Source organism: Coptis chinensis, chromosome 7 (assembly GCF_015680905.1).
Source record: "Coptis chinensis isolate HL-2020 chromosome 7, ASM1568090v1, whole genome shotgun sequence".
NCBI lineage: Eukaryota > Viridiplantae > Streptophyta > Magnoliopsida > Ranunculales > Ranunculaceae > Coptis > Coptis chinensis.
This window is the reverse complement of record NC_141462.1, coordinates 62,542,142-62,550,000: the sequence shown is the minus strand read 5'-3', so window position 1 is coordinate 62,550,000 and position 7,859 is coordinate 62,542,142. Positions and strand designations below refer to the sequence as shown.

The window sequence follows — 7,859 nt, the reverse complement described above, 5'->3', positions numbered from 1 at the left end:
AAAGGTTATGAAGGAAAACTTGGAAGTCTAAAACTGTTGCCGCTGCTCAGTGCTCATAGTTTGGTAATTAACTGGTAAGTCGTCATCTTTCTTTTCTTCTTCGTTTTCTCATCGTCCTTATTCTTCATTTTTTTCTTTGTCACTCTTTCTCAATTGATTTTGGTTTTTGGTTTCATTGTTTAAGGTTCTAGAGAAGTGATCTACTGGAGAAAAAGGTTGCTTTTTGCCAAGGTAACTAATTAAATATTTCAAATTTCTAGTGCTTCTAGTGTTAATTGATTTAACACTAGAACTCAACCGATGCTTGAAGTTGTCTTTTGCTTTTTATTGTACTGATTTAATTTATATATATTTTGTGTGTTGCTCTAGCTAGGTTTTGGATACTTTAGTTAGCATTTCTACATGTAAAGATTTTCTAAAATATACAAGGTTTGCCTTCTAATTCACATTTTTCTTCATTATTCAATAGTGTTAACAGTTTATGAGCTGATTTAAGTCTCTGGGGCTGTCCAAGTTTTGATCTTTGATGGTTTTATGTTGATTTATAAGTGTTTTATGAAACCCCTTTTATTAAAATCTTCGTTTATATGATTTTTACTTCATTTTTTTTAGCTTTAGTGTGATTTATATGGGGATGGACATGGGATTATTCATTAGATGGGTAGTCAAAAATCAATTTCACCTTGTGTTTTTGCTAGTTCATGTTGTAGCATGGTTATCTGCTGTCATAACTGGTCTATAATCTTTACACAGCCATAAACTGGATCTTGGACTCGATGTGTTGTCGGCCTCATCTGACAAATAATCTGCTGCTGCAGCCCGAACAGGGATTGGAAGTTGCTGCAGTCCAACAAAGCAGAAGAAGATTCAAGCAAAAAAAAAACGCAAAGCAGAAGATTAAGTTGGAGCAACATGTTGTTTGAGATGCAAGTACTCAGAGTATTTCATAAGGTACAACTGCTAGCCCCACCAAAAGTTAAATACTGTCGATGTCACACACACACATAAAACATATTAAAACACAAACTTCAATAAAAATTGCTCAGTAGAGGAGATCGTATATATTTCTTCCTAGGTGTCTATGTGTCACTAAGTGACAATTAGAACTTAGTCTCTACTCACTCTTTAACACTAGAGTTGGTATTCAAGTCGACCAAGTTCAGCTTCACAATGTTTAAGCTCGGCTGTTTAAGATATTTTTAATAGATGCAAGTACAATATTGTAATACCCCACATTTTTGTAACTGTAAATTGATTTGTCGCATTGAGTTTCCTTAAGTTACATGGTTTGTTTGATTTGGAGGTCAAGTGTTAATACTAAAAAGGTAACTTACTTTTTTGTGTTAATGAGTTCTGTGAACGTGTTGTGCCAGTTTTGATATTATCTAATCGAGTTGTTGGGTTGGCGCCAATGTAATGACTTGGAATTTCACCAAAGAGTATTCTAATAATTTTACATGCCATTTTAGCGCTAATATAGAAAATTTTGTGTAGACTTATTTTGTCGACGATAGTCGGAAATTATTTTGTACTGATATTAAATTAGTCTCGGTTACAAGGTACGGTATCCGGAGTATATTTTATTCATTTGCTTGATTTTGTATTAATTTCCAAATGTTTTTTTTAGGCAATATAATTTCATGGACCACATAAAATATGTTTTTTTTTAATGGACTAACTAGCTTATAATTGGGGTGGTGTATATGTACATGTGGGATGAAGAGGAGGCAGACAAGGTATGTAAAATAAGCGTAGTTTATTATTAAGCTAACTAGACACTTTATTAGTTAAAGCATGAGCTGGTCTAGAGAATATATGGTCTATCTCTATCTAAGTTAAGTAGGATAGGCGTGGGGTACACCTCCTGGAATAAGAGGAAGTTATCATCTAATTTTAAGAGGGGGAGCCAAGCAGCCAACAGCAAGCATGGACGCGCCCCGTCACCTTACCTAAAATGAATTATTAATGTTTCAAGGACCGCACCTCTAGTTAGTAATTAAGACAAACAATGGCATGCAGGAAAAGAATGAGAAAGGGGTTGGACGTTCTCCTCATCGATTTGTTTATGGCATGTTATATCTTTTTTACATTAGAATTTCTCTCGAGAGAAAATGAGGAGGGGAGGATACAAAGAACTGAACATCACTAGTTTGTCTAGGTTCCGCCAAATCTATTTCAAGTTTTATGTCATATTTATATTTTTCCTATTGAATTCATCCAATCTTATTAGTTAAACATGAAATCTTACTTATTTGATGAAATTGATTTTAAGAATGATAGTTATTTGATGAAATTGATTGGTTCGAAAGATTGATAGGGGTTATTAAAATATCGAGGCTTTTGATTAAAAATCCTGTAGAATTGTCTATGGTTTCTTGACTTCATTGTTGTTGTCCTTGCTAATCTCAATTTGTAACTCAGTATTTAAATTTTGGTGTGTGAATATCAATCATGGAAACTCAGGACTTGGGTCAAATTATTTTGGTTATATGATGATTTCAAAATAGGTCGTAGCTAGTGATGGAAGTTCTATTAAATGAAATAGACGACTAAATAACTAAGGGACTTACAAGTTGTTTTGAATAATGAGTGCTAGTGGGGTATTTCAAACTTTGGTAGTAAAATGGGCTTTTGTTGGGATGTGTTTATATATGATTTTTAAAATGACTTGACGAGTGTAAAATCATTTTTGTCCAGCTCAAGTTTAACTTTATTTATTCTTTGTTTATTAGATTTAACTTTAGAACTAGATGATGATTTGGTAAAGGTTGTTGCTCAACTCCATTGTGTTATTAACTGATGATAGAAGGTCCAAGATTCCAAGTGGAGTTCACTGATGATGGACAAACTACTAGACAATATCGAGCAAGTATGCCACAATAGTCGGGAAGGTGGCTAGGACACATTACCCACCTATTTGTACAAGGACTGGGTAGATGTTCCAGAATTAATTAAAAAAGGATGATTTGTGGAAGGATGTCTAGGTAAGTACAAGTCACTCTACCTTGATTTTATTTCAGTAAGCACTTTTAATTTCAGGTCTGTGTACCCATTAACATCAGTGATCTGTGGCCTGCTAATTTCAGGTCTTCTGTATCTTTTCTTTATATTTATTGGTTTGAAATCCTACTTAAAACCTCATAGATATAATTGAAGTTTCATAGGTCAAGAATATATAAGAAAATATATACAAAACAAGACAAATTGTGAACGACTATCTCCCACAATATATTATATGATGTGTCTTCCCAATGATCCTTTTGACATGGAAAACAGTCAGATGGCCTTATTGTACTCCCGATAGACATGCTATAAGTAATTCTTTCCAGTTGGCTCTGTAACTAGGATAAACAATGTTCCAGCACAGCTATGGTATAACCTTTCTCACAATGATATGGATTTCCCTAAGTGAATCTAATACTACCTAAACCCTTGGATATCCGACCTTTAAACATATTTCCAGCCTGCTCTGAATAGCTACCATCTCCACCTTGAGTATTGAGTTGTTTTCCCCTTGAGGTACATGTACTTAGATTAGAGCAGTAATTTGATGATACTCTTCATCCACATATGCGTGCTGCTTTGGCATACACGCCACACACTTTAAGATACAGGGGGGGGGGCAAGAGATCCATATTTAAGGGTTCTATCAGGTTCTTACAAGGGAGGGTTTCTTCAAATATGTATGCTAATATCAAATCGCATAAGAGAGTATGGTGAGATAGTGGGTCTCAACTCAAGTTCTTGGGCATCTTATTGAAGAATGTTGTCTAGCTAAATAGAAATACATTTGTATGTTATTTTACTAATTTAACTTAGTTTAACCTTTAGTTGAACATTCTTTGCTGCATTTTTATATATTTCCCATACTTCAAGAACAGACTTCGATGAGAGTTGCTTTTGGTAAGCCACTAGGGACCTGTGTTATGGTTTGTATTGGACATGTTCTTCTTTCAATGCGATGCAAGGATGGTAACAGATTATGTACTTTGGTGATCTATTTGTTGCATACTCTTTGTTTGTTGCAAATAGCTAGCTATAGTTTTGGTACTTTGGTCTATTTTTTGTTGTTCAATTGTTTATTCAATTTAGAGTGTATTGGAATTTGAAGTTTGCAACTTTTGGTAGTTGTCTTTGATTTTCTTCCTAAAAACTGAAGAACAAGCTAGGAGTTGTATCAGACTAGTTTCAGCAATTGTTTGATATTTTTCTAGTTTTATGGAGTTGGAACTTATCACTATAAACCTGATAAGTTTCAACAAAATTGAGTGGGACTCCAAGTTTTGGAAGTTGAAATACAGCGTTAGTTTGTTTATATTATGCCTAAAAGAAGTAGTTTGGTCTGTTATGCTTCTTTTCAATACATGAAATGCTATACCATTGTGGTTTATTTTAAATTCATTTTGGCTAATGCTTCCATTAGATTTTCTAGAAACTTAATGATTTCTTTTGTAAGTAATACAAAGGAGGATCGAGGATGATGATGCGCATCATAGTGTCGTTCTTGGATCGTGGTGTTGTTTTGAACCTTCTAATTTTCTAAGTAGGTCGGTACTAGGATTTTTATTCTCTTGTGATTTTGTCTTTGTCTTGAAGTTCATTATGTCAAGGCACATTTGTCCTTCAATTTCTTGTTTGTGTTGGAATAATTGAGCATTTTTATTATTGTTTTTTAAAGGTGAAAATGAAGAATTGGCCAATTTTCAATGAGTAGATCACATATTTTCTACAACATTTTACCGAGATGAAATGTGTGTTAGCGTGAATGAAGTTATGCGTTATGTTGTGCAATGGAGCTTGGTGTTGAAGACTAGTAGAAAACAAATTGGTATTCATAAATAAGGCATTGGTTGTTGATATTTATGAAGGTCTTTAGATGTTAGTATTGGGTTTAATTATTTGTTTGGCTAAAGTGTTGATAGGCCTTGATCAATGTCCACAACTTATTTATTGTATTATGGCTAAGATACTTGTATGTTTTGGGGTTTGTTTTTATATATGTTTGGACGTGGCGAAAATCCCCACTATTTATTTTTGAAATTCTTCATCACTTATTGATAAAAATGTATATTGTATTTGTGATTGTGTAATGTTGGAAATGGTGTTGTGACTAGTGGTAGAGATTGTTAATGGATGAATAGAAGAATTTGGCTTGATATATTTTTGAGTGAATAGTTCCAAGTCGTCAAACTAAAAAAAAATGCCCAGAGAATTATTTTTTTAATACAACAAACTATTAGTAACGGATATAACTGTTACAAATATTTGAACCTTCCGTTTGGTAATAGTTAATAGAATAATAGTAACGGTTATATCCGTTAGAAATGGATAATTTGCCAACAATTAATCATTTGCATACAAGTTATTAATTGTTACTAATATATTGTAACGGTTTATATCCGTTATTGAAATTAATTTTAGTAACACTTGCTAATCGTGAGTAAATTTTGTAATGGATAATTAATATTTTTGTTACCCGTTACTAATATTTTGTGTAACGGATATATATCCGTTATAAATTGGCAGTTATGGTATAGTGAATGTATGAAGTTAGTATTGGTGTTGGGGTTGGATTCATTGTTTCAAACGTTAATGTTGTTGCAGATTAGAAGTAACTCCAAAAATACATATTTTCATCTATTTTTTAATAACAATATAAAGACAATAAGATTAATGTCAATCATTAGTATGTAACATCACAGCAGAATTGAACTTGTCCACAACACCTTTTATTATTGTCTTACTAATTTTTGAAATTCAAATAGTACTATATTAATGTTTTCCATGCATTGTGAATTGTTAGAATACTCAAATTGGTTTGGTTGTTAGAAGACTCAAATTGGTTTGGTTGGCCAAAACCACTAGCTTGAGACCTTTTCTTCATTTTTTTTTCCAATCATGACAGCGTCTTTAATATATATATATATGAGTCCGTTAAAAAAAAAAAAAAAAAAAAAAAGTCACCTTTAAGTAAGCTTTGTAAATGTTGTCTTATAGACATTTTTAAGTTTTTGTGTTCTATTTGCAAAAGCTTAGTATGCATATTGGTCTGCCAGTGATATGATATTCACTACCTATTACTCTCAAACAAATACGTTTGTAGAACTATTATGTTTCTATACCCATTGCTCCTGACACTGTTTTTCTCAGCTTTTAGACAATTATAAGTTTAAATTGGATCCTACCCAAAAAATCATATAATCATCCTGCAATTATTGAGCTCACAATGCCCTACTAAACTTTTGATGTTCATACAAATGAGACAGAGAAGAATATGTTGTTGTTGACATAAATAACATACTCCTAACCTTGCATTTAAACATTCTTCAGTATTGATTTTGTTGTACAACCATTACATAGAGCTTCTCAAGGTAAATGGCATCACACATGATAATTCCATTTTGTAATGGCAACTCAACCGCAACCATAATAGTCAGGAGTCGGGATAGACGTACTAAAAAAGTCTGCTTAAGGTTTGTTCCTTGCCACTTTCTCCCAAACAAATCCAATGTAGCATTCACTCGTACAAATCCAATGTAGCATTCACTCGTACAAATCCAAAGGTCAGTTAAAGTCTTTTGCAGTGTAGGTTGTATTAGCACTGCATTTGAACTTCCATCCTATGCTTTCAATGCAAGTGCAAATCAGCAATGCCAATCCAATCAAATATATATCTGCTTAAAATGGAATGCAAAGTCGTGAAGAACACAAACATGTATTTTGAGAGAAATTTGTGAGAAATTATATTCATATATGTTGCGGCAATAAACTGCTTCAACACAACGAGAGCAATGGTAAAGAACGCACTAAGAAACAGAGGAATTTGATGTTGGGGGAGATGAAACTGAACCAAGATAATGGCTGCCTACGTACCCAAGATCTATTCTCTAGGGATCAAGTTTCCACGTAGTTCCTTATGAAAAATAATTTGGTATTTATATAAGTAGAGTAGAGAGTCCTTGTAGCTCAAGTAATCTTGTATCTTGAGTAATTATGATAGACTATAACTCTCATCTGATAATTATCTCTTTGATAAGAAATGAATCTGGACATAAATCAGTGTACATTAGTGACAAACTATGTGGCTAAGGTTCAGCCTTAGACACATGAGTTAATGGCCCTGTACATTGATCCATGTTATTGCAAATTGGGTTTTAGCCCTGTCGATTAAATGAATAAAATAGATCCCTAATAATGGACATTTGCCACGTATGTGGGGGTCGAAACACCGCCCCCTCTTTGTCATGCGAACAAAGTTCACATGGCAAAGAAGAGAAGAAAAGGCAAGGAAAAAATTGAATAAGAAAAGAGTAAGCGGAATGTATAACAAAGTGTCGCGTGAACGTAAACGATAGGAAAATGGACAATCGGGAAAAATTAGTGAATTATCGGAAACGAAATAATGTCAAACTAACGTATACGGGACGCAAAAAAAAAAAAAAAATGGCTGAAAAATGCACAAAAAAATAAAAGATGCACCGAAAAAATTTCAAAAGAAATTGATTGTCGAAAACTTTACCGAACGCATTACGTAACAATACGAAAGTTGATTTCGACAACGCGTACCACCGGAATAGCGATACTAGGATTAGACCGTTGAAATTAAACGTAGGGGCAATATAGTAATAATAGTAATAAAAGGAAGTTAAACACTAATTGAACTCAAAGTGTTCGGATGAGATAAGAATGTGGAGTAGATAAGAATTGAGATTAGAGATGAAATTGGATTAGAAAAGAATCTCACTAGCACTGGAAAACCCGCTCAGAAACCCTATATAAGTGCTAGTGCCTCTCCCGCATATCCCAATCCAGGAAAAAACAGAACGTGGCCAAGGCTCCAACACTGCTGCTTTATAACT

General features: G+C 33.5%; 1 long non-coding RNA gene across 24 annotated transcripts in view; it reads left to right on the top strand.

The window, feature by feature from the left end:
* The window catches only part of LOC147488304 (uncharacterized), an 11,856-nt gene extending 6,779 nt beyond the window's left edge, over positions 1 to 5,077 (top strand). For 9 of the 24 annotated variants that reach the window (XR_015201054.1, XR_015201041.1, XR_015201037.1 and 6 more), the window contains 4 exons: positions 1 to 74; positions 185 to 231; positions 754 to 4,547; positions 4,679 to 5,077. The exon at positions 1 to 74 is cut by the window's left edge. This is a non-coding gene — a long non-coding RNA (uncharacterized LOC147488304). Of the gene's footprint in view, positions 75 to 184; positions 232 to 369; positions 430 to 753; positions 4,548 to 4,678 lie in introns of all 24 variants that reach the window. The other 15 variants (XR_015201056.1, XR_015201052.1, XR_015201055.1 and 12 more) reach the window with 15 other exon arrangements.
* The last annotated feature ends 2,782 nt before the right edge of the window (positions 5,078 to 7,859 follow it).